This window comes from Theropithecus gelada, chromosome 9 (genome assembly GCF_003255815.1).
Source record: "Theropithecus gelada isolate Dixy chromosome 9, Tgel_1.0, whole genome shotgun sequence".
NCBI lineage: Eukaryota > Metazoa > Chordata > Mammalia > Primates > Cercopithecidae > Theropithecus > Theropithecus gelada.
The window spans coordinates 17,875,729-17,903,160 of NC_037677.1; the positions used below are offsets into that span (position 1 = coordinate 17,875,729).

General features: G+C 41.2%; 1 protein-coding gene across 5 annotated transcripts in view; it reads left to right on the forward strand.

Annotated features, from left to right (window-relative positions):
• The first annotated feature begins 11,675 nt into the window (after window positions 1–11,675).
• The window catches only part of ARHGAP12 (Rho GTPase activating protein 12), a 124,431-nt gene continuing 108,674 nt past the window's right edge, over window positions 11,676–27,432 (forward strand). For all 5 annotated transcript variants that reach the window (XM_025397079.1, XM_025397080.1, XM_025397081.1 and 2 more), the window contains exon 1: window positions 11,676–11,859. The gene's annotated coding sequence lies outside the window, so the exon portion shown is untranslated. The remainder of the gene's footprint in view (window positions 11,860–27,432) is intronic.

Here is a 27,432-nt window from a genome sequence, read left to right on the forward strand (position 1 = left end):
TATTTTCCCTTCCAAAACCTCAATAATTTTCATAATCAAAGTTCTTCAATAACTATGCTAATCTAAGGAATCAGGAAAAATCCTTTTTGTTTTCTTAATTAGATAGGTTGCCATATTAAGATACAGCTCATCTCTTTCCATAAGATATATTCTTTTGAGTGAATGGTAATTGATATATGATGTTGTTTACTGTATTTTTAGAAGGTAGAATGAATAATATCAAAGTTGGAATAAACATGGAAAGTTCTCACAATTTTTTATAGTTATGGAAGCTTGTATTTGAGGACAAAAATCTGAATTTTTTAAGCATTAGCTGGCATCCTGTGATAGAGGGGGCTGGTTTTATGTGTGCCAGTGATTATGCAAATTACCATATGTGAGAACCTGCCTAGGTAAGAGGATGTTCTGTCCCCCTCTCTCTTCCATTCCAATGATTTGAGACATCAGTGAGTAGAGGCAAGGGAAGAAGTTCCTCGCAAACCTGTATTTTTATTTTTAAAAATCTCACTGTTGGGAGGTTGCAATATCTTTTAGGAGCATTACCTTAAAATGTCCAGTACTGAAGGTCACTAGGAGACGTCATAACGAACACCACAAAACGTTCAATTACCTTGATGCTTATTGAATCTTCACTGAATGTTTTGAAACTGTGCAACTCTTGAGCCTTCCTTGGTGCTTTCTGATACAGTGTTCTCCTCTTTTCATTTCACTGTCTCTTAGGATGTTGGCTATTACTTTTTTTACTGAGATGTTCCTGGACTCCTTCTAATTTTAGTTGCACAAACATCAAAGACCTATTATGTTCCCAAACTGTTCCCGGTTAGGAAAGCAGTTAATCAAGTGTATTAGTCAGGGTCTTGTCAGAGAGAAGTCCACTCAAATGAATTTAATGGAAACAGACTTAAAGATAGGCTATTCACAAAGGCGAGTGTAGGTTAAGGGAACCTTTAAGAGAAGGTGAGTTGGGGAGCATTATAGAGCCTGGAGGGAGCAGGAACCATCTTTATCATTTATTGATATGATATGCCATACGCCAAGTTTTGCTCCTGAAACTATTTTCCATGAAATCCCCTTGTGATCTCTTTCTAAAACGAGAACAAGGGCCTATTGCAAAAAGGAAAGTGTGCCTTGATAGGAATGTGCTGATATATATTATCTCCTTTTATCCTCCCACCCACCTCAATATACCAAGCCTATGGATTTTAATGCTATAATTTGTTTGGATGTTTTTATCTACTGTACCAGATTATATAAATTTACATAAAGTTTTCTCCACCAATGTACTTGCTGTTCGATACTTGCTAGAACCTCCAGTGCAACTGAGTAGGAGTGGCAAAAGCAGGAATTTTTCCCTTGTTCTCAATATTAGGGAAGCACTTTTATTTTTGAATCAAGAAATATTATTTATATCTTAGCTGTGTTTCATATAGGAATACAGTATGTCCGAATGTGACAAATAGTAAATGTTTTTCATGCAGTCTAAATGATCTCAAATAATAAATTATTTATTGCTGATTTTTATTAATTTTAGGGTCATTCCCTTAGTGCCTATATCTAAGTGAAACTAAAATGAGTGGATATTTAATTTACAGGATAACAGCAGAACAAATTATCAATTAAAATATATCTAAATTATTGATTGGCTGATTACACATTTTAAATTTGAAGACCAATTACTACATTTTCTTCTATTATGCAGCCAGGGGTACATAATTTTGGAAAAAATCTCTAGGTGGCAATCTATTAGCCCTTTACTATGCTGAAGTCAAAAGAAAATATAGAGATGAATCTCTAAGCATTTTATTTGGGAATCACAGAATTGCAATTCAGAGCATACACACAGATCGCAGAGGTTTTCCAGAGGACCAATGGACAATCCCAAAGCCAATTTTAGGTTAAAAAAAAACCTTTAAATTAGAATTTGGTTTCGGGAAAGTGGCAAAGATGTTAAAAGGCTTAAAATATTTAATCAAAGTAGAATTACATGCCATTGAGAAATAATAGCCATTTATTTAATCAGAGTGATAAATAAAAGACTTCAAAAGCAAATACAAGAAGTAACATAGGCCAGGCATGGTGGGTCATGCCTGTAATCCCGCACTTTGGGAGGCTGAGGAAGGCAGATGGCTTGAGCTCAGGAATTTGAGACCAGCCTTTGCAACATGGCAAAACCTCATCTCTACAAAAAATACAAAACTCAGCTGAGTGTGGTGGCATGTACCTATAGTTCCCAGCTACTTGGGAGGCTGAGGTGGAGGATTGCTTGAGCCTGGGAAGTCGAGGCTGCTGTGAACCAAGATCATGCTACTGCACTTTAGCCTGGGCAACAGACAAGATCCTGCCTCAAAAATAAATAAAACTGGCCAGGTGTGGTAGCTCATACCTGAAATCCCAGCACTTTGGGAGGCTGAGGTGGGTGAATCACCGAGGTCAGGAGTTTGAGACCAGCCTGGCCAACATGGTGAAACCCTGTCTCTACTAAAAATACAAAAATTAGCTGGGCATGGTGGCACGTGCCTGTAATCTTGGCTACTTGGGAGGCTGAGGCAGGAGAATTGCTTGAACCCAGGAAGCAGAGGCTGCAGTGAGCCAAGATCATGCCACTGCACTCCAGCCTGGGCGACAGAGCGAGACTCTATCTCAAAAAAATAAAATAATAATAATAATAATAATAAACTAACCAACCAAACAAATCCAAAATCAAAACTCCGTTGAGACAGAGAGAAAAGAAAAAAAACAAACTTGGCTCTGTATTGAGATAACTTTTTCCAAGTAGTCAAAAACCTAATAAAAACAGGAAAAGCACAAGAAACTACCTTAAAATATAACTTATCTGTTTTTTTAGGCTGATTATTCAAAAGGTAAAGAGAAACCTCTGGTGGCTGGGTGTGGTGGCTCAGGCCTGAAATCCTAGCACTTTGAGAGGCCAAGGCAGGCAGGTCACTTGAGTTAAGGAGTTTGAGACCAGCCTGGTCAGCATAGTGAAACCCCATCTCTATTAGCTGGGTGTGGTGGCTCGTGCCTGTAATCCCAGCTACTTGGGAGCCTGAAGCACGAGAATTGCTTGAACCCAGGAGGCTGAGGTTGTAGTGAGCCAAAAAGGCACCAGTGCACTCCAGCCTGGGCAACAGAATGCAACACTGTCTCCGAAACAAAACAAAACAAAATGAAACACTCTGTCTCAAAAAAAAAAAAAAAGAAAGAAAAGAAAAAGAAAAAAAAAAGAAAAACCTCTTTTAGCATGACTGTTTCTTTTTATAGGATGCCTGTTTGAATTACCTGGAAGTCAAACTTCATGAAAAGGTACTAACATTTGGCTAAACACTGGAAGAGTATGTGACTAAGGTTATGAATATACATCACATTATAGAAGAGTAATGTAAACAAGAAACCTGTACCTTGAGCAGGAGGATGTACGGCTTGTAAATTTGCCTGGTTACACAGAACAACTTTGATGCACCAAGAAAAGCCAAGAGTACAGAATCAAGTTATACCAGAGGAAGCATTGTTCTCTCAGGCCTTGAAGACAAACACGTATCAGGACACAACAGCACAGTCAGAATTGAGGAAAAAAAAAAAAAAAAGCTACAGAAATTGGCAAAAAGGTCGAGAAAGAAAGCCACTGAGATATTACACAGAGCTAGTCATTATCTTATTTTTCTGTTAAAGAAAAATCTTTAAAAGTTAAATTGTTGTGCTTGGTATACAGGGAACAATGGATACTGCATTGCACTCTCATCTGTACATTTATTTTTAGGTGAAACTCATACTTTTATGATCTTAAAGCAGCTAGCAAGGACAAATATAATCCTGTCTGGCCAGCAAATCAAGCCACTCCATACCCCAAATGTGTGCTAACAATTTTGAAGACATTTTCATTTTTATTTTATCAACAAACTTAAAATTAGCTTATTATCCAAGATTTACTTAAGTCCTGTGAACTAAAAAAATTTTTTTAGTTACTGTATTTTTGATAAAATATTTGATAAAATATTAGATTTGAGCACTTAATTTTTCCTTTTAAGTCAAATAATTAGGGTTCTTTTATATATTTTATTAGAAAATAATCTTAAGTCAAGTAATTAGAGCTCTTTTATATATTTTGGTAGAAAATGATCATATGCATATAGAAATAAAAAACCCATAAAAACATACAAACAAAAACAAAGACCATATAATTTTTTGTTTGGGTTTGTTTTGTTTTTGAGACTGGGTCTTGCTCTGTTGCCCAGGCTGCAGTGCAGTGGTACAAATATAGCTCACTCTAGCCTTGACATTCTGGGCTCAAATGATCCTCTTGCCTTACTCTCCCATGTAGCTGGGACTACAGGCGTGCACCATACCCAGCTTTTTTTTTTTTGGAGAGACGAGGTCTCACTGTGTTGCCTAGACTGGCATATAGTTTTTATTAAAAGTTTATTCTTGAGTAAAGCACAGTAACATAAACTTACTGGTTTATAAGAAGACAATTAGATTCAAACCATATTTCTGACAAGATAAGGGTAAACTTTAAGTGTTTTATTTTATTTTTTTTTTTGAGACAGAATCTCACGCTGTCACCCAGGCTGGAGTGCAGCAGCACCATCTCAGTTCACTGCAACCTCTGCCTCCTGGGCTCAAGCTATCCTCCCACCTCAGGCCCCTAGGTAGCTGGGACTACAGGTAAGTGCCACCAAACTTGGCTAATTTTGTTTTTTTGTTTTTTTGTTTTTTTTGTAGAGACAGGGCCATGTTGCCCCAGGCTACTCTTGAACTTCTGACCTCAAATGATCCACCTGCCTCGGCTTCCAAAAGTGCTAGGATTACAGGCATGAGCCACTGTGCCTGGCCTTTGTTTCTTTAATCTTAAAAAGGCTGGGAAACAAATTTTGGGTAAAGCAGTTTGAGTCATTACCAATATACTGGATTGGACAAAAAATGACTAACTGTGAAAAATGTGACAATTATGTGAGGAGCCCCAAAAGATAAGAGTTATTATTGTTATATTTATTTATTTTTGAGACACGGTCTTGCAACAGAAAAAAATCTGTTGCCAGGGCTGGAGAGCAACAGTGTGATCACTACTCACAGCAGCCTCAACCTTCTGGGCTCAAGTGATCCTCCTACCTCAGCAACTCAGCCTCCCGAGTAGCCAGGACTATAGGCCTGTGCTACCATGCCCAGCTATTTGTTTGTTTTTCGCTTTTTGTTTTTTTTTTTGAGACGGCGTCTAGCTCTGTTGCCCAGGTTGGAGTGCAGTGGCGTGATCTTAGCTCACTGCAACCTCCGTCTCCCGGGTTCAAGCGATTCTCCTGCCTCAGCCTCCCAAGTAGCTGGGATTTTGTTTTGTTTTGTTTTTTTAAGTAGTAGAGATAAAGTCTCACTAAGTTGCCCAGGCTGGTTTCAAACTTCTGAGCTCCAATGATCCTCCCGCCTCAGACTCCCTAAGTGCTGGGATTACAGGTGTGAGTCACCACACCCTGCAAGAGCTATTCTAACAAGGTTTATACAGTATTTTCTTGATTTCTGTTACTCATGCTTGAGACTGAGTGCTGCCTTTCCTTCTAGTATAGGGAAGGTGTCTTTTACATAGAAATGTCATCTTTTGCCTTCAAGAAACAGCATTAAGGCCAGAATAACTACAGAAATACTACTAAAACTAAAGTTTTGGCTTGATGTGGTGGTTCATGCCTGTAATCCCAGCACTTTGAGGTTGAGGCAGGTATCACCTGAGGCCAGAAGTTCAAGGCCAGCCTGGCCAACACAGAGTAACCCTGTGTCTACTAATAATACAAAAATTAGCCAGGTGTGGTGGTGCATTCCTGTAATCCCAACTACTTGGGAGGCTGAGATCCAAGAATTGCTTGAATCTGGGAGGTGGAGGTTGCAGTAAGCCGAGATTGCACCACTGCATTTCAGCTTACACAATGGAGAAAGACTCCATCTCAAAAAAACCCTATAGTTTTAATAGTAACTATTAAGAATTTTTTTTTTTTTTGAGACAAGTCCCACACTGTTGCCTTGGCTGGTGTGCAGTGGCGTGATCTTGGCTTGCTGCAACCTCTGCCTCCTGGGTTCAAGCGATTCTCCTGCCTTAGCCTCCTGAGTAGCTAGTATTACGGGCGCCTACCACCACGCCTGGCTAATTTTTTGTATTTTTAGTAGAGATGGGGTTTCACTGTGCTGGCCAGGCTGTTCTCAAACTCCTGACCTCGTGATCCGCTAGCCTCGGCCTCCCAAAGTGCTGGGATTACAGGCGTGAGCCACCGCACCCAGCCAAGAATAGATTCTTATTAATCAGTATGCCAGAATAGTTGAGGAGTTTTGGAAAAAGAGAGTTTAGCATAGAGAAGGATAAAGGGGAGGAGGTGTAGGAAGGGGATGGAAAGGTTTTGGGGAAGAATCAGTTGCAGGTAGCTTTGTGACAGTACTTTGCAGTGAGGCAAGTTTTGAGTCTTGAAAGTGAGTCTTTGAGCCTCAAGATACCAATTGAGATATCTGTCCTATTTGGACTGTATGATTTCATAGACGTGGCCCTTTAGTTTAGTTTTAAGAAAAATGGACTGTTTTAATGATCCCCATAATGTCTGAACATATCAGCTGGAGTCTCAGAAGGGGAAACTATTTTGGCATGCCTTTGAACTTTGAGAGCCCATTTGTAAATACATTTAGCTGACTTGGTTTAATGCCAAATACACAAAAACTTATATATATATGTATTAGAGATGGGTCTCACTATGCTGCCCAGGCTGGTCTTGAACTCCTAGGCTCAAATGATCTGCCTGCCTCAGTCTCCTAAAGTGCTGGGATTACAGGCATGAGCCATGGCACCTGGCCACAAAAACCAATTTAAAATCTAAGTGTGCAAATGAATCAGAAAATAAAGTATGTACTCCCCAAGAGGGTTAATAAGCCTTCTTTAACAAAAGAGAGAAAAAAAATCCCTTTTAAACAGGAGTCCTCATAACCAGGAAGAAAAACATACTCATCTTAACCAAGTCTATAGCAAGGAGGCAGAAAGTTTCCCTAAACAGAAGATTTCATAACCAGTAGCGGGAAAGGATGCCTCCCAACCGATTCCCAAATAAAAGTGAACTAAACCAAAAGAAAAAATATGAGTTCGAGCCAACAGAGACTCACCATGGGGAAAAGAGGTGGCCTGTAGAAGTTTGGGGGCTCAAGAGGCCTGAATGTGGGTACTTCACACCACATTCCAGGGGTAATTCTCTAAGGTGAGTCTGCTTTGGATTCCACTTCTGACAGCAATTATGTAGAAATCAAAATATAGAGATGAATCTCTAAATTAAACATTTTATTTGGGAATCACAGAATTGGAATTTGGGGTGTATATATATATATAAATATATGTACATACGGGTGGTCTTTGGTATGTTCAAAGAACAAAAAGAAGGTTGGTAGTTTATTAGAAGGAGCAATGTTATGTATTGTTTTAAAAGAAAGTTTACTGCCACTGGAGAAGCTTTGGAGAGCTGACAAACTCTGATTGCTGGAGACAGCAGTAGGTAAAACTAGTCTATGAATCACAGTAGGTCATTTCAGCAGCTACTAGGTAAAACTAATCTTATGGTTACAGCAGGCTGTTTTAGCAGCAGGGCTTGCAGAAAATTTAATTTTTGGAGCTGGTACTATGTGCCCTGAATGGTATTTTCCCCCACTCCTGGACTCTGAGTTAGTTGGGTATAACAAGAATGTTCTAATTTGTATAATCAACTATTACAAATACTAATTCTTTTTTTTTTTTTGAAACAGGGTCTCGCTCTGTCACCCAGGCTGGAGTGCAACGGCGCCATCTTGGCTCACTGCAACCTCCGCCTCTCGAGTTCAAGCAATCCTCTTGCCTCAGCCTCCCCAGTAGCTGGGACTACAGGCGTGCACCACTATGTCCAGCTAATTTTTTGTATTTTTAGTAGAGACGGGGTTTCATCATGTTGGCCAGGGTGGTCTTGAACTCCTGACCTCAGGTGACCCACCTGCCTAAGCCTCCCAAAGTGCTGGGATTATAGGTGTGAGTCATCGTGTCAGACCACAAGTACTAATTCTTTAAGCCTGTATTTGTCTTTAATAATAGTTAAAACTGATCATATGAATTTATATAGTGAAAGCAATGAGATTTCACAAGAAAATATTAATAAATCTCCTAAAACCCCTGAAGATGTGTTATGCAAATCTGACTGCTACTGTACTCATGATAATTCTCTTAAGCCCACAAATAAATATAATCAAATACTGAAACATTATCAGACAAAATCTTTTACAGGGCATCTGTGTAACCCATGGAAACAAGAAGCAGTTGATATTACAAAGTGGGTGAGTGAACAGATACACAGAGAAACATATGCCTTTAGTGTTTTTCCCAAAATATATTTTGTTGACCTTAACTAGCAGACAAATGATCCATGAAATTCTAATTTTATTGTTTAAAATGGAGGATCCAATTTGTTAAAACTTGTTCAAGGAAGGCTTTACTAAACTTGAAGAAAAATAGAGTACTTCCGAAAATTTATATACATTTGATAAAATGTACTAAGCCTCAAAATAAATGTAGTACCTGGATTTGAAATTATTATGGTAAGAAACAGACATTATTCAATCTGAACAAAAACTCTTTTTTCAAAAGTTTGCCTCTGAGTACTAGTTTACTTGATTTTATTTATTTATTTATTTTTTTGAGACAGGGTCTCACTCTGTTACTCAGGCTGGAGTACAGTGTCACGATCTTGGCTAACTGCAACCTCCACCTCCTGGGTTCAAGTGATCCTCCCACTTCAGCCTCTGGTGTAGCTGAGAACACAGGCGCACACCACCACACCCAGCTATTTTTTTTTGTATTTTCAGTAGAAACGGGGTCTTGCCATGTTGCCCAGGTTGGTTTTGAATTCTTGAGCTCAAACAATCTGCCTGCCTCAGTCTCCCAAAGTGTTGGGATTACAGGCATGAGCCACTGCACCCAGCCTCCTTGATATGTTTATTTTAATCAGGTAAACTTTTATAGAACAGATGAAGCCTGAATGTTTTGATAACAGCAGCAGCAACAAAAAAATGCCAGAAAAATTTTAAACATTTTCACTATTTGAATAGATAAAACATTCTGAAATTTTGAATATCAAAAAGTTTAAATATGAATATAGTGAAGTCTATTTCTTATGCTTTCCATCTACTGTGTTCTCATACCTTAACAGTTACTTTGTCCTGTTTAATGCATATACAATTTAATACAATATTCTGTGCCATATTTCTGTGTTTTTCACTTAACAAAAAAATCTTGGCGAGCTTAATGTTAAAACAAAGAGCTTTCTGATTTTTTTTTTTGATTAACAGCTGCACAATGTCCAAACATATGGCTCTATCATAATTTAACTAGTATCCTGTTGATGGATACTTAGCTTGTTCCCAATCTTTTGCTATTCTCAATAATAAGAAACACCTTGTTATTTCTTATGTGTGGAAACATCTGTGGCATAAATCCCTAGAAATGAAATTCAAGGCTCCGAGTATATATGCATTTGTAATTTTAATAGATACTGCCAAATTCCTGTTTCTTTATAGCCCAGCCAAAGAGGTAATGCCAGATATAATTTTATGCTTTTTCATTTAAAAATACACAGTGAAAAGTAGGTTACTTATTAAAGAATTAGGAAGAAAGTAGGACAAGTTTATGCAAAGTACAGACTACATTTTCGCCCAAAAATACATTCAACAGGAATCTATTGTGCATCTACTTTATGCCAAGTGCTTTTAGGCACTTGGGATATACACACAAACAAATCAGACTCAAATCTCTGCCTGCGTGTGGAACTTATATTTCCATTCTACATTTTGGAACTCTCTGCTACTTCATAAGAAGCCAGTTAAATGTCAAAATCCTGAAAATGATCTGTTGAAATCCTGAGCACAGGCGCCAGACATATGCTACAAGTGTTATTTAAAAACTAACTAGAGGCAATGTTGCATATGATCATAGCTCTCCATCAGGTTCTTTTAAAACAACACACTAGCGAGAAAGCTCTTTTTATCCGAGTCCATCTGCTGTTGGTGGTGATCAGCATACTGTGGGCATTGTGGTATCATCCCAGATTAGGTTGTGAAATAGGAAGTGGAGTTACAGGCAGACCCGCAAGTGCCTGCAAACTGTTGAGTTCTATCTCTTGCTAAAACCAAGGGTGCCCAATTCAGGTTTGGAGAGTAGGGAAGGGAAGGTTATCAGCACATTCCTATCAGGGTCGTTTCCTTTTTGCACTGCTCTTGTTTTGGTTTTATAAGGAGAACACAAGCAGAGTCTATGGAAAGTAGTTTCAGAAGCATACAGGAAATACTCTTTATACTGAACAAATGCATGAAAACAGAACGGGTTAGAAACTGAGGGAGACAAAAAAGGCAGTGGGTGCCAAGGGCTGTGAAAAGCAAATGCAACGATGGAGACAGCACAGTTTCAGGCTTATTTTTCAAAAATTCTCATTGTAAGCCTCTTTCCTTTCTAAATGGAGAATATCTTAACACTTTAGCTCGCATTAGACTTAATTTAACAGGAAGGTTGTAAACCACAGCTGTTAAAGTCTTGCCACTGCCCTACTGGATTCTTCGCATCCTGTAAGGAACAATTCGGAGTTCAGCTGGTTGATAAGGAAGCCAGGCATTGTGGCATCTTCAAGTACAGAGTGAAGTACAGAAAAGCCAACTCCGGAGAGTAGCTCTTGAGCGCTTGAATGATATATATGCTTGGCTTTCCCCCCCTCCCCTTTCTGGTCTCTATTACTAAATATTTCATCCTGGCACCACAACAGGCACAATCAACAACTGGTTAAGGAATGAATAGTTACTAAAGTTCCAACGCCTTTCAGTTATTTTTCTCATACTCATTGAATTCTAGAGCTAGAAGCCAGCTCTCATTTGAGAGGTTCAGAAGGGTGAAGTGCCAATAAATGGCAGAAGCCAGGTCTCTTTCCTGATTCCCATTCCAGCTGAGCTCCTCCTGCTACTGGATCACCATCAAAGACCTTCCAAAGCTGTGACTTCCGGGTTCGGTGCTGCCACAGTGCAAACGGGGATGACTTTGGACAATGACCCTGTGGCCCCCGCAGCGCTCGCACCCTCAGGGCCGTGGAAGGCTGAATGCTGACCGACTGGTTCTGCCCTGGAGCGGCCCTCCGCGTCCCAGGGGTCTCCTCAGTCCAGAGTGTGCACCTGTGCCCTGGCGACTCCGGCAATGGACTCAGTGCCCCGAGTCCCTTTCCGTCCCCCGGAGGCGGCGTGCGGCACTTTTTCGGGTGTCCCAGTGGAATATCCGGGCCCGTGAACGACTGACCCACGCCCGGCCGCAGCTCCAGGGGCCGAGGAAGGGAGCGGTAGGGCACACGGCAAGGCTGTCTTTGCCCGGGCTCCATTCCTGCCACCCTGGCGCTCTGTCCGCCCTTCCCTGGTTTTCCCTACGAGCGTTTTCTTAACGCTTCCCACTCTTTGTTTACAAAGTGCGAGCCCCCTTGGCCGCCGACTCCCGCGTCGGCCCGAGTCCCCACACCGTACCCTGGCTGCGCCCCCGTCCGGATCCCTGCCAGCCGCCACACCCCGCGCCACCCCCGACAGTCCCGGACACCCGCGCCCGCCCCGCGCTCCCGCGCCGTCACGTGAGCCTCCCGCCCCGCCCCCGCACGTCACGTGAGCCCCGCCCTGCGCCCCGCCCCCGCCCCCGCGCCGGCGCGCTCCGACGTGCCCTGGAACTTACCCTCCCTCAGAGGCCAGCCGGCGGGGACGGGTCGGCAGCGGCCGTCGCCGTGTAAGCGCTCTCCCGGCTCGCGTCGCCGACCCGCAGCCGCGGGACGGACTAAGGAGGGAGCTGCCCGCCGCGAGGCCGCCGGGCTCCGGGTGAGGTGCAGGGCGTGTGTCTTGGCGGACGGAGGGCAGGTTGGCGAGGCGCTGCACAAAGGCGCGCCGGGGTCGGGCTGTGCCCGCCAAGGGCGGTGTAATCTGGGGGAGGCGTGTGCGGGAGGCGCGGCGGCGGCGGCGCCGAGGTGCGCGCGAGGGGAGGTCGGGCACGCAGCGAGGGGCTCCGGACGCGGGGGTGGGCGCCGGGGGGGGGGAGGGGGCCGGCGCAGCCTATTGGCTGACGTGGGCAAGAGGGTTTAAATGGCCCGAAGTTGTGGCTCCTCTGCCCCCTGGGTTTCCTGACTTCCTGTGTGAGGGCAGCGCCCGCCCGCCCCGCCCCCAGGGAGGAGAGTGTGAGGGTGCGCGCGCGTGTGTGCACAAGGCGGGTGTGTGCGTGTCTATGTGCAAAAGGCGGGTGTGTGCGTGCGCGTGTGTCTGCAAAAGGCGGGTGTGTGTGCGTGTGTGTGGAAAAGGCCGGGCCGGCCCCTCCCGCGCCATGGGCCCACTCCCTAACCGCAGTGGGGCTCGCAGGCCTCCACCCACCGGGGGGGGCCACCTGGGGCGTCCCTCCAGGACTGTTGACCTTAAACTGGACACTTTCTTCTTTGCGGTTTTTCCCGATGCCCTGCCCCTGCTGGATGGACGTGCATTTGCTCCCCTCCAGCTTCCCTGGGCGGAATCTCCTCAAAGTCCTTGAATTGAAAAATCCTCTTTACCAGCGTGCAGCCCGCCTCCCATCTCAGGGGAGCTGGTTGTCTTCTCAGAACGGCTGTCCTTTACGCGTTGCTACCTTAAGTGACTGCAGACCCTTTGAGAAGAAATGGCCACACCGTCCTTGTTAGAGAAAAAGGCACGCCCTTCAGCTTTGGAGGCGTGTGATGTTTTCCTTTTGACTGCAGCTGCAGTTTTGTAAATGTATTTTCAAAGGCTAAAGCGCAACGTTGAAAGTACACCTTTGTCGAAAGTTCTAATGTCGTCCCATGTGGAGTGTTTGTTGTGGGTAGAGGCTTTTAACACTCTAATAACACGATTGGTTGTGGCTGACTTTTGGGTTAATCATGACATAGAGAAGTAGATTTTATCGAGTATTTAGGCGTGCGTTCCTAAAGGGAGGTCGTGGAGGAAGGAAGGCTCACTCGGGTTCTGGTTCAAGTTCTGCCACCCGACTTCTAGAGGTTAGACCTTGGGAGACGCCGTGTGTTTCAGTGGAAGTGTTAAAAAGTACTAGCCCCTAGCCACTCTTTCGTGCTTAAAAGTCGGGAACGATGGCCTAGATATGTATTTATTTGTTCATATCGCTTTTTCTTTACCTAATCTATAGGAGGGTGTTTTACAGAATAGGTTATCTTCTTCCACCTCCTCTGGTCTGAATAGGCAGTCTGGCTCCTGGCGCAGTATTTTTTTTTTTTCTTTGTTTATAAATTGCTTTGGAAACGTTTCAGAGCTGGGTTTTGAGAGCCCAAAGCAGGCAGTGAAAGCGTGACCCCGACCCATGCCACCTGAGGAGCCAGACTGTCTGGGCATATATGTGCGACCCCTGGTTGCATGTGGCTCCTCTGTTCTAAAGGAGTTTCTCTGTTGGGGAAAAAGAACCCCCAAAAGTGTAGTATAACAAATTATGTGTGTGTCTGTATATTTATACCCCAGTATTTGTTGATAGATTTTTGTTCGTACTTCATTAAGCTGGAGAAGATTGATGACTCGTTGATTCTTAAGATAATACCGTCTGTATAGATTAGTTGTTCATATATAATTATCAATACGTTACATCTCTTTCGGTTTTGTATTTAATACCAGTTGTTTCGAGGTGCAAGTGAAAGTAGATAAGTGCTGTAGAAAAACAGCATGTTACTTGTAGTTAATCATTTGGCTTTTCTTTAATTAGAAAGTATCTGCTTAGTGGTTGTTTAGTAGGCTGATAGAAAGTGAATTTTACAAATTTTTAAGTACTCTATGTAAGTGACTTTACTGAAAATAATAAGGGTAATTAAAATTTTTAAATGGAGTAAAAACTAAATAGTGGTCTGTAAAACTGTTAAACAGTAGTACTAATATTTTACTTACCTGAGAAAATGGGCATTACAGTTTTATAATAAATCATGGGAGAGAAAAGTGAAATTAAACTTTTGTCCTGTATTTAACAATTTTGGCTAGAATTGCAAATATGCACTATTTTGTAGTATGAATCAGATGTGAAAGGTGTCGTAGTACGACATAGCATCCCTGTGCTTCAAATCGGGCTTTTCAGATATCTCTTTTGAGGAACCTATTGGGCCACTGTCCTTGTGGTTTTTTTTGTTGTTGTTGTTCAGTTAACTGGCCCCGGCTCATTGGTATATGGCTTTGCTGTGATTCAGCCATTTCCCTGTTACTTTCACTGACTTCATGGACTTAATGAATATTCTGCAGTTTCGTTTTGCAATTGATGAGCTTTTTATTTGAACTGAACTGCCAAATGGTGTAGTCTCTAAGCCTCTTTCGCGTGTTGATAATCTAGAGCTTCTCCAACTCCAATGTGCGTAGGAATCACCTGCACTTGTAATAGCCACGTGGTCATGTGGATGCTGTTCTGCCAGACCACAGACCACTGCTGTCCAATAGGAATGTAATGCCTCTATAAATTACTTGCGCTTAAAGTTTCTAGTATTCACATTATAAAAAGTAAGCACGTGGAAAAAAAGTGAAATAAATGAATATATTTTACTCAGGATATTCACGATGTCATTTTAACATGTAATCAATATGAAAATTATTAATGAGATGTTTTATGCTCTTTACATTGGACCAGGTGTTTTGAAATATCACGTGTGTTTTATTTACACTTAGAGCATTTCTCAATTTGCATTAGACACATTTGACTAGTGGCTACTGTAATGAACAACACTTTTGGAGTCTAAAGTGTAGACCAGTGTTATTCTTAGTGTATTTTCAGATTGGCCCCATCAGCAATCCTTGGGAATGTAAATTTTAGGGCCCCACCTCATTCCAGTTGTTGTTAGAATATCTAGGGCTAGGGCCTGTAATCTGTGGTTTGACTCTCTGGGATATGGCTACAAAATGTGTATGTGGCATTCTGGATGGGACCCTGGAACAGAAAAAGGACGTTAGGAGAATACTAAGGAAATCTGAACAGAGTGTGGAAATGGTTATGTGTCAGTGCTGGTTCATTGAATATGACAAATGTACCAGTACTGACATAAGTTGTTAATAGGGGTAACTGGGTCCAGAGTACGTGAGAACTCTTTGGACTATCTTTGCAGTAATTATGTAAATCTAAAACTCTTTTAAAATAAGAAGTTTATTTTTTAAAAAAGAAGTTCTTCAGATTATTCCATTGCTCACTAAAAATTTGAGAATCCAGTGATCTAGATCATTAATCACTTACACTGCTGCAGCTTGGTTGGGCAGGATGGTGGCCAGTATTGGGTCGGGTAGGATAATAATAATAGTTTTTTTGTGATAAGACCTAAAACTTCTAAAGCACTTGCCATGCGCCATGCACTGTATCAAGTGCCTTACACACATTTACTTAATTCTCCCAATAGGCAGTATGTACTGTTAATAAGCTGCACCTTGCAGATGGAAAAAACTGAAGCCCAGAGAGGTTAAATGACTTGTCCGGAGTCACACAGCAAGAGCCAGAGACAGGATGTTTTATAAATTATCAGTGCATTTGTGACTATTTTTCTACTCTCACAACTTTTGCTTCCTTGAGTAAGCACTGATTAATATAGTTACTCTGTGACGTCTGAAAGTTACAAAGTTCTTTTTCTTTCTTCTCACAAAGATCTGTTGAGGTTTGTATTGTTTGCTTTGTTTTACAGATAAGTTAAAGTGCCTACGGTCCTGAGAGCTGATAAATGACAAAACCTAGATTTAAAATTTAGACCTCTGACTCCAAGTTCTGTGCTCTTTTCCTGCACCACAGCAGAATTCATAATATGTTATGAGGTTAGAGTGACATCTTTTAAAGTTGGCTGAAAATTTTCTATATTTTGCTACATAATATGTATTTTTTAATTTCAGTTTTTAAAGGTATAATATACATGCATAAAATACAATAACATTCAACAATAAAAAAGGGTTAACTATGGCGACAACTTGAATGAATCTCAAAAGCATTAATCTAAGTGAAACGTCAGACACAGAAGGCTACATGCTATATGATTTGTATTTTTCTATTATCACAGCTTTTGCTTCCTTGAGTAACCAGTGATTGATGTGATACCATCTATCATTCTTTATACCTAAGTGATTTTTTTCACGTTTTCTCTTTCCGTTCTTACAAGGTTTTTTTGAGGTTTGTACTGTTTCCTATTTTAGAGATGGATTGTGCCACAATTTGTATTCACAAGTTCGTAGGCCTTTGAGTTTTCAATTTCTGGCCATTATGAATGTTCATGTAAGGCCTTTGTGTGGAGTTATGTTTTCATTTCTCTTGGGTAAGTACCTAGAAGAGGGATTGTTGGATCATATGGTAAGCGTATGTTTAACTTTATTAGAAATTACCAAATTATTTTCCAAAGTGGTTGTACCATTTTGCATTTCCACCAGCAATGAAGAGAATTCCAGTTGCTGGTATCTTTACCATACAAAACACTCTGTGTTTTTGAAAGCCGTCTAGTAGGTGGGTAGTGATATCTGGTTGTTTTAATTTGCATCATTAGGGTTTTAACAGTTTTTTTTAAAAAATAGGGTTTTGAGGTAAAATTGCTGTATAACAAGCTGCACATACATATTTTAAGTGTACAATTTGAAGAGTTTTGATGTATGTATATACCTGTGAAACCACTACCATTTTCAAGATAATGAACATGTCTTTCACCCATCAGAAATTTCCTTGAGCTCCTATGTAATTCGTTCCCCATGTCCCTTGGCAACTATTGCTCTGCTTTCCGTCACTCTCAATTAGTTTGATTCTAGGAAATCAATTTTCTAGAATTTTATGCAGATGGACTCATGTAGTATGGATTCTGGTCTGGATTTTTTTTTCACTCAATAAAATTATTTTGAGATTCATCCAGTTTGCTGTGTGTATCAGTAGTTCATTCCTTTTTATTGCTGAGTGATACTCCATTGTGTGGATATACCACAATTAGTTTATTCAATTGTTGATTGACATGCGAGTTTCTCTTTGTTACAAATGAAGCTCCTGTCTTTGTGTGGACATATGCTTTAATTTTTGTTGGTAAATACCTAAGAGTAAAATCCCTGAATCATGTGGTAGATGCATATTTAACATTTTAAGCATCTGCCAAACTTATTTCAAATGCTGGTTCGGTTTTACATCCTCACCAGCTTTGTGTGTGAGTTCCAGTGGCTCTGCATTCTCAAAAACACTGGTATGACCCGACTTAGCCATTCTATGAGATGTGTGGTGACATTTCTTTCTTTTTGGTTTTAATTTGCATTTTCTTGATGACTAAAGATGTTGGGCCTATTTTCATGAGCCTGTTTACCATCTGTAGCTCTTTGGATAAGTTTATTTGAATCTTTTGCCTGTTTTTTTTTTGTTTTTGTTTTTTTTCCTGTTAGATGGGGTCTTGCTCTGTCACCCCCCCAGGCTGGAGTACAGTGGCATGTTCACAGTTCACTGCAGTCTCGGACTCCCAGGGTCAAACAGGTTTTCCACTTTAGCCTCCCAAGTAGCTGTGACTACAGGTGTGCAGCACCATGCCCAACTAATTTTGTAAACTTTTTTTGTGGAGATGGTTTCATGCTGTGTTGTCCAGGTTGGTTTTGAACTCATGACCTCAAGTGATCCTCTTGTCTCGACCTCCTAAAACACTGGAATTACAGGTGTGAGCTACCTTACCTAACCTATGATTTTTTCTTTTTTATAATGTCTTTGGTTTTGGTTGAATGGAGTTGGGATGTTTTCTCTCTGCTTCAGTTTTTTTTTTTTTTTTTGAGAGATTTATGTAGAATTGTAGTAACTTCTTTACGTTTTTGGTAAAATTCACCAGCGAAGCTGCCTGGGCCAGTTTTCTTTGTGGAAAGCTTTTAAAGATAAATTCTGTTTATTTAATAGATACAGGGAGTATTCAGGTTATCTGTTCATTCTTTAGCAAGCTTTGGTTATTTGTATCTTTCAAGAAATTTGTTAGAAGGTTAGCATGCACCTGTAGTCCCAGCTATTCAGGAGGCTGAGTCTAGGAGGATTGCTTGAGCCCAGGAATTAGAGGCTGCAGTGAGCTATGATTATGCTGCTGCACTCCAGCTTGGGCAACAGAGCAAGACCCTGTCTTTTAAAAAAAAAAAAAAAAAAAAAAGGACATTTGTCTACTTCATCTGGATTGTTGAATTTATTGGCATAAAGTTGTTCATAGTATTTTCTATTTTCCTTTTGATGTCTTCAGGATCTGTAGTTATGTCTCTGGTTACCTTTTTGATAATTTGTTTCTTTTCTCTTTTGTTCCCATTAGTTTGTCTAGAGGATTGTCAGTTTTACTGAACTGTGCATTTTTGTTTGTTTGTTTGTTTGTTTTTTTGAGACAGAGTCTTGCTCTGTTTCCCAGGCTGGAGTGCAGTGGCATGATCTCAGCTCACTGCAGCCTTTGCCTCCTGGACCCAAGTGATCCTCCCACCTCAGCCTCCTGAGTAGCTGGGACCACAGGCACATGCCAACCACACCTGGCTAATTTTTTGTATTTTTGGTAGATGTGGGGTTTCACCACGTTGCCCGGGGTGGCCTTGAACTTCTAAGCTCAGGTGATCCACCTGTCTTGGCCTCCCTCAGTGCTGGGATTATAGGTGTGAGCCATTGCGCCTGGGCGGTTTTACTGCTCTTAAAGAACCAGCCTCTGGTTTCATTGATTTTTCTCTCTACATTTTTCTGTTTCCTTTTAATTGCTTTCTGCTCTAATCTTTTTCATATCTTTTCTTCTACAAACTTTTTTTTCTTTTTCTTTTTTTTTGAGATAGAGCCTTGCTCTGTCACCCAGGCTGGAATGCAGTGGCACAATCTCGGCCCACTGCAACCTCTGCCCCCTGGGTTCAAGTCATTCTCCTGCCTCAGCCTCCCCAGTAGCTGGGATTACAGGTGTGCACCACCATGCTCAGCTAATTTTTGTATTTTTAGTAGAGACAGGGTTTCACCATATTGGTTAGGCTGGTCTTGAACTCCTGACCTCATGATCCGCCCACCTCTGCCTCCCAAAGTGCTGGGATTACAGGTGTGATCCACTGCGCCCGACCTCTGCAAACTTTGGATTTAATTTACTCTTCTTTACCTTCTTAGAGTGGAAGCTTATGTCATTGATGTGAGACTTTTTGTTTTTTTCTGGCATTTAGTGCTGTAAATTTTCTCTGAGCACTGCTTTAGCTGTATCCCACAAATTTTGAAATCACATGTTTTCATTTTCATTCGGTACACATTTCCCGTTTGGTTTCTTTTTTCTTTTTTGAGACATTGTTTCACTCTCACCAAAGCTGGAGTGCAGCAGCACAAATTGCAGCCTCGACTTCCTGGGCTCCTATAGTCCTCTTACCTCAGCCTCCCTTAGTAGCTGGGACTACAGGTGCATATCACCATGCCTTGCTAGTTTTTTTGTTTGTTTGTTTTAGTTTTTGTAGAGATGGGGTCTCACCAGGAGTTCAAAACTCGCCAGACTGGTCTTGAACTCCTGGCCTCAAGTGATCCTCCCACCTCCGACTCCCAAAGAGCTGGTATTACATGCGTTAGCCACTTGTTCAACCTGTCGTCGTCTTAGACTACTGACTCATTTAGAAGTGTGTTGCTTAGATTCCAAAAACAATTTTGGGGTTTTTAAGATACTTTTTAAGAGTTTCTAATTTAATTTTATTGTGATTAGAGAATATACTTTACGTGATTTCAGTTCTTTTCAGTTTATTAAGGCTTGTTCCATGGCCGAGGATGTGGTATACAGGAACTTGGGTTTGTAAGAAACTACTAAACTGGCTGTGCTATTTAGCACTCTCACTAACACTATATAAATCCTTTAGTTTCTAGAATCTTTGCTAGCACTGTGAATTGTCTTTTTAAAAAAAAAAAACAACTTTACTGTAGTTGATGTGTAGTGATACCTAATTTTGGCTTTAGTTTACATTATTGGTTTTTATTCTTGTTAAAATTAATTTGAATAAAACTTACAAATCATGGAGTGTAAGTGCAACTTTTCAGTTTTCTTTTCTTTTTTTTTTTATTTTTTGAGACGGAGTCTCGCTCTGTCGCCCAGGCTGAAGTGCAATGGTGCAGTCTTGGCTCTTGGCAACCTCTGCCTCCTGGGTTCAAGCGATTCTCCTGCCTCAGCCTCCCGAGTAGCTGGGATTACAGGCACTTACCACCATGCCTGGCTAATTTTTGTATTTTTAGTAGAGATGAGGTTTCACCATGTTGGTCAGGCTGGTCTGGAATTGCTGACCTTGTGATCCACCTGCCTCGGCCTCCCAAAGTGCTGGGATTACAGGCGTGAGCCACTGCGCCCAGCTACTTTTCAGCTTTCTAAGAGTTTGAATGTTATTTGCTTTTTATATTTACTTTTTTTTTTTGGAGACAGAGTCTCGCTCTGTCACCCAGGCTGGAGTGCAGTTGCGCGATCTCGGCTCACTGCAACCTCTGCCTCCCAGGTTCGGGAGATTCTCCTGCCTTGAGTAGCTGGGATTACAGGCGCATGCCACCACGGCCAGCTAATTTTTGTATTTTTAGTAGAGATGAGGTTTCACCATGTTGATCAGGCCGGTCTGGAGCTCCTGACCTCGTAATCCGCCCACCTTGGCCTCCCAAAGTGCTGGAATGATTGGCTTGAGCCACCGCACCTGGCCAATATTTACTTTTTTTTTTTCCCCCCAAGATGGAGTCTCGCTGTGTTGCCCAGGCTGGAGGTGCAGTGGTGTGATCTCAGCTCACTACAAGCTCCGCCTCCCGGGTTCACACCATTCTCCTGCCTCAGCCTCCTGAGTAGCTGGGACTACAGGCACCCACCACCACGCCCAGCTAATTTTTTTTGTATTTTTAATAGAGACGGTTTCACCATGCGTGCCAGGATGGTCTCCATCTCCTGACCTCGTGATCCGCCCGCCTCAGCCTCCCCAAGTGCTGGGATTACAGGCGTGAGCCACTGTGCCTGGCCCTATATTTACTTTTAAAGAGGATTTGTAAGAGCTTCATGAGGATTTTAGTTACTTGTGGCTTTTGAGTAGATGGGTATAAGGTGATTTAAATTGTATACTACAATGTCTTTAGTGAAATATATATAACATGAAATTTACTGTTTGAACCATTTTTGAGTGTACAGTTGTGTGGCATCAAATAAGTTAACTTTATTGTCTAACCATCACCACCCTTCATCTCCAGAACTTTTTCATCTTTCTAAACTGAAACTCCATACCCATTAAACAGTAACTTCCTGTTGCTGTCTTTCTCCATCCCTTGGTAACCACCATTCTGCTTTCTGTCTTTATAAATTTGACTACTCTAGGTACCTCATATACATGAAATTATGTAATATTTGCCCTTGTGTGACTGGCGATTTCCCTAAGCATAGTCTTGAGTTCATCCACGTTGTACTGTCAGAATTTCCTTCCTTTTTAAGGCTGAATAATATTTTACTATGTATCACATTTTGTTTATTCATCCATGGATGGATATTTAGTTTGCTTCCACCTTTTGGCTATTGTGATTAATGCTGCTGTGAACATGGATATATAAATATCTGTTTGACTTCCTGCTTTCAATTCTTATGGGTGTATACCCAGAAGTGGAATTGCTGGATAATGTGATAATTGTATTTTCAGTTTTCTTGAGGAACTACCATACCATTTTCCCCAGTGGCTGTACTACTTTACATTTCCACCAGCAAAGCACAAGAGTTTTAGTTTCTCCACATCCTCACAAACATTCGTTATTTATTTAGTTATATTTATTTATTTATTGGAGACAAGGTCTTGTTCTGTTGCTCAGGTTGGAGTGCAGTGGCACAGTCACAGCCCACTGCAGCCTCAACTTCCAGGCTTGAGCGATTCTTTCACTTCAGCCTACTGCGTAGCTGGGACTACAGGCATGTGCCACCATCCCTGGCTATTTTTAAAATTTTTTCATAGACACAGGCCCTCGCTATGTTACTCAGGCTGGTCTTGAACTCCAGGTCTCAAGTGATCCTCCTGCCTTGGCCTCCGAAAGTATTGGGATTACAGGTATGAGCCACTGTACCTGGTCTGTTTTTTAATTTTAAAAAAAATGATAGCCATCCTGTTGGGTGCGAAGTGGTATCTCGTGTGTGTGTGTGTGTGTGTGTCTGTGTGTGTGTGTGTGTGTTTGTTATTTCCTTAATGATTAGTAATATTCAGCGTCTTTGCAGGTTCTTACTGGCCACTTATATACAGATGCTCCTTAACTTATGATGGTGTTATGTTCTGATAAACTGATCATAAGTCAGAAATGTTGTGAGTCAAAAATGCATTTAAATTAGCCTGAGCAACATAGCAAGACCCTCATCTCTAAAAAGATTAAAAATTAGCTAGGCGTGATGGTATGTACCTGTAGTCCTAGCTACCGAGGAGGCTGAGACAGGAAGATTTCTTGAACCCAGGAGTTCGAGGCTGCAGTGAGCTTTGATGGTACCACTGCGCTCCAACCTAAGTGACAGAATGAGACCTCCATCTCTCAAAAGAAAACAAAGGTATTTGATATTCCAATAAACCCACCATAAAGTCAAGAAATTGTAACTGGAACCATTGTTAGTTGGGGACCGTCTGTATTTTCTTTTGAAAAATGTCTGTTCAGGTTCTTTGCCCACCATGACTCTGGATATCCCAATGTTTATTTGAAGTAAACTGGCGTAATTTAAACATTATAGAGTGTTTTCTCCTTTTTTGGGTGAATTACTGTTGTCTGACACTAGAACTTTGCAGTGGCCAGACTTAAATAATTGCTGCAGTTACAGATGTTTTTGCCTTTATTTTGTGGATTATATCTGTTTAAAACATGGGGGATTGGTAAACACATGAAAGTGATTGAATGTAAGTGATATTCAGAAGATCAAGAGAGTAATGTGTGTAGTTTCAGAATACCTGAATGGATTGGGGAGAAGATACCTGAGTAGCCAGTAGTGTTGTGAAGTGAATGTTTTTCTTCTAGAATAAGTTGTTAGGAAATCGAAAGTTCCATTGAACTTTTATAAAGACTAGGGTAATGATTTCTTTTCTTTTTTATTTTTTTTGAGACTGAGTCTTGCACTGTTGACCAGACTGGAGTGCTGGAGTGCAGTGGTGCGATCTCGGCTCACTGCAACCTCTGCCTCCTGTTCAAGCTATTCTCCTGCCTCATTCTCCCAAGTAGCTGGGCACATGCTACCATGCCTGGCTAATTTTAATATTTTTAATAGAGACGAGGTTTCACTGTGTCAGCCAGGCTGGTCTCGAACTCCTGACCTCAGGTGATCCACCAGCCTCAGCCTCCCAGAGTGCTGGGATTATAGGGGTGAGCCACCGCCCCCTGCCTGATTTCTTATTATTATGTAACTTGTGTAACCCCATGGACTAAGACTACGGGTGTGCGTGCCTTCCCCAAGAAAACTGAGATGGTGTTACTACACGATCAGGTAGACGAGATGTCCCAGAGGCAAGATAAAAATTATGTGAACTATAAAAACATTAATTTTTGGCTGAGAGCAGTGGCTTACACCTGTGATCCCAGCACTTTGGGAGACCAAGGTGGGTGGATCACAAGGTCAGGAGCTCGAGACCAGCCTGGCCAACATAGTGAAACCCTGTCTCTACTAAAAATACAAAGAATAGCCTGGCACCGTGGCGGGCACCTGTAATCTCAGGTACTCAGGAGGCTGAGGCAGGAGAATCACTTGAACCCAGGAGGCAGAGGTTGCAGTGATCCGAGATTGTGCCACTGCACTCTAGCCCCGGTGACAGAGCAAAGACTCCATCTCAAAAAAAAAAAAAAAAAAAAAAAAGGTTAATTTATTTCTTCTTCTTTTAAAAAATGGATTATTATAGAAAATTCTTATTAAGAAATTAAAATATAGGACTTTGTGGTGTTGAGGGGTACAGAAGGAAGAAGCCATTGATTGGAGTGCAGTTAGAAGGGAGTGAAGAGAAAGCTTAAAAATGTAGACACAGAGTGATTGTCATAGAAGGATAGTTTCTTGGTTTTTTTTTTTTTTTTTTTTTTTTGTTTTTTGAGATGGAGTTTCGTTCTTGTTGCCCAGGCTAGAGTGCAGTGGCACGATCTTGGCTTGCTGCAACCTCCGTCTTCCAGGTTCAAGTGATCCTGCAGCCTCAGCCTCCCAAGTAGCTAGGATTACAGGCATGTACCACCACACCTGGCTAATATTTGTATTTTTAGTTGAGACAGAGTTTTACCATGTTGTCCAGGCTGATCTCGAACTCCTGACCTCAGGTAATCCACCCGCCTCACCCTCCCAAAGTGCTGTGATTACAGGTGTGAGCCACCATGCCCAGCTAGAAGGATAGTTTTAAAGGCTTATAATGTGGAACTATTTTGGACATGGGGAGCTTTTGATGAAATAATGGAATCTGAAGGGAAAAGGCTGTTAACCTGTTGGCTCAAGAAAATTTTTTTTTATTCCTTAGATTTTTTTTTAAACTCATTATGGGTTTTTTATTGTATAGGCTGTCTTCTTGGTATCTTTCATTGTTACATTAACACTCTCTTAGTGTGTGCAAGTAGATATGAAGGGATGAAAACACAGTTTAATCTTTGGTGTCTTTTGATCAGAAAGGGCTTGGTCGGGGCTGTTTAATATAAAGTGTTGAGTTTGTGAATTTTTTTTGAGACAGGGTCTTGTTATGTCATCCTGGCTGGAGTGCACGAACAGCTCATTTCTGCCTCTATCGAACTCCTGGGCTTGAGTGATCCTCCCACTTCAGTCTCCTAAGTAGCTGGGACTACAAGCCTGCACCACCATGCCCAGCTAATTTTTTATTAAATTTTTTTGTAAAGATAGGGTCTCACTAGTTTGCCCATGCTGGTGAATTAAAAAAAAAAATACAGCAGGTCCTCACTTTCTGCTTTGCTGTATATCTGAGTCAGCATTTACATCTCCGTGTATAGGAGATCCTTTGAAAATAAGTTTGAGGCTGGGCGCAGTGGCTCATGCCTGTAATTCCAGCACTGTGGGAAGCTGAGGTGGGAGCATTGGTTGAGGCCAGGAGTGCCAGACCAGCCTGGGCAAAATACTGACATCTTGTCTCTCCAGAAAAATTAGAAATTTAGCTGGGCATGGTGACATGCACCTGTGGTCCTAGCTACTCTGGAGGCTGAGCTGGAAGATTGGCTGAGGCACAGAGGTCGAGGCTATGGTGAATTATGATGGCACCACTGCACTTTGACCTTTTTGACAGAGCAGGATCCTGCCTCTCCAAAAAAAAAAAAAAAAAAAAAAGCTGGAATATTTGAAGATATAATAACCATTCAATAATGGAGAATCCTAGTACTTCTTGAATAATTGTAATTTATGTTTGATGAGAAAAACAGGCATTGTGATTTGCTGTAAACACAGTGTTTAAAGGTAAAGAATAAAAGAAATACATTTCTAAGTTGTTTAAATTATTTAAACATGGGGCAGCATAATGTAAGATGTTATTATGAATATGAGCTAGATATGCATGGCATTAATTTTAAATTGAGTTTTAGGTTCAGAACACAATTGCCTAGTAATAAGCATTTAAATCAAGTATTTAAAATCTAGTTTGTGGGAAAGTCATCATGGCACTACTGGATGCCTTGTACCTGCCCATCTTGCATAGTTCTTGCCCCTTTCCTAGAATCCGCCATTTCTCCGAAGACCTCTGGTCCTTTTATTGGGAGAATGATGCAAGAAGCCACAGCTGAGTGCTAGGTGTGTTTGTTACTGCTAGCTTGTCATTTTTATTGACAGCCAGGAAATATGTGTGTATAATATCAAGCAGTGTAGATACACATCTGTAATATTTCTGTAATATTTCTATATATGATCACTTATATATCTGTGGTAAACTAAAAATGAGTTCCTACTGATGTCTCCAAGTCTAATCCGTTGGATCATTCTAGCCTCCTCTTGCTTATCTGTAAATGTTCACTCCAACATTGAGAAACCTGATACCTGCTATCCACCATTGAGTTACTTGTTTTATTCCAGTATACATGTATAGCAGTATCAAGATATTTAACTTGCACTCCTGGGGAAAGAACTTTATCAACTTTTGTGCAGTTCCTTTTGCCTATTTTTCCTTTTGCAAATAAAAAAAATCATTTATCTTTAAATTTTTGGTAGAGACACACCTTACTGTGTTGCCCAGCCTGGTGTCAAACTTCCGGTCTTAAGTGATCCTCCTGCCTTGGCCTCCCAAAGTGCTGGGATTATGGGTGTAACCACCCCCAGCCCCTTCTGCCCATATTCTTAGAGACTCCACTGATTTCCAAAGTAACTTATGTCAGCATTTTCCCCCCACTCTGTTCAGTGAGGTTGTTTCATGTGTTTGTAATACTATTAGATTCTTGTCACATCTGCTTTCCATCCTGGAATCTTGCCCCAGCCCAATGATATTTTTAAATTTGCATACTTTGAAGTTCACGCTTTTCATTGCAAAGACCAATGGGTTTTGACAAACGCATAATGTCATATATCCACCATTATTGTATTACTGTATACAAAATAGGTTTGACTTAAAAGCATCGTCTGTGCTTCACCTATGGAATTCTGTGTCCCCTTCTACTCCAGGCACTCACTGTCTACGGTTTTGACTTCCAGAATGCTGTAAATTGAAATCATTCTGTGGCTTTTTCATACTGGCTTTCTTTCATTAGCAACATATGTTTAAGATACATATTTTCATGGTTTGATAACTCGTTTCTTTTTTGTTTTGTTTTGTTTTCTTTTTCTTTTTTTTTTTAAATACAGGGTCTTGCTCTGTTGTCCAGGCTAGAGTGTAGTGATATGATTATGACTCACTGCAGCCTCAACTTCCGGAGATCAAGTGATCCTCCCACCTCAGCCTCCCAAGTAGCTGGGACTATAGGTGTGTGCCATTGTACCTGGCTAATATTTTTTCTACTTTTTTTGTGGAGATGGGGGTCTTTCTTTCTTGTCCAGGCAGGTCTTGAACTCCTGGACTCAAGTGAGCCGCCTGCCTTAGGCCCCCAAGTGCTGGAATTATAGGCATAAGCCACTGCACCCAGCCCTCATTTCCTTTTATCACTGAATAATAGTCCATTACATGGATGTCTCACGGCTCGTTTATCCTTTCTCCTGTTGAAGGACATCTTGGTTGTTCCTGTTTGGAGCAATTATGAATAAAGCTACTATACACATTTACATGCGGGACTTTTTGTGGACATAAGATTTCTACTCATTTGGGTAAATACCTAGGAATGAGATAGCTAGATCCTATGGTAAGGGCATGTTTAACTGTGTAAGAAACTGCTAAACTGTCTTCCAAAATGGCTGTATCATTTTGCATTACCACCAGCAAAGAATGAGAATTCCTGTTTTACATCCTCGCCAGTATTTGGTATTGTTAGTTTTTGGATGTTAGCCATTCTAATAGGAGTGTGGTGGTATCTCATTGTAGTTTTAATTTGCAGTTCCATAACGATAT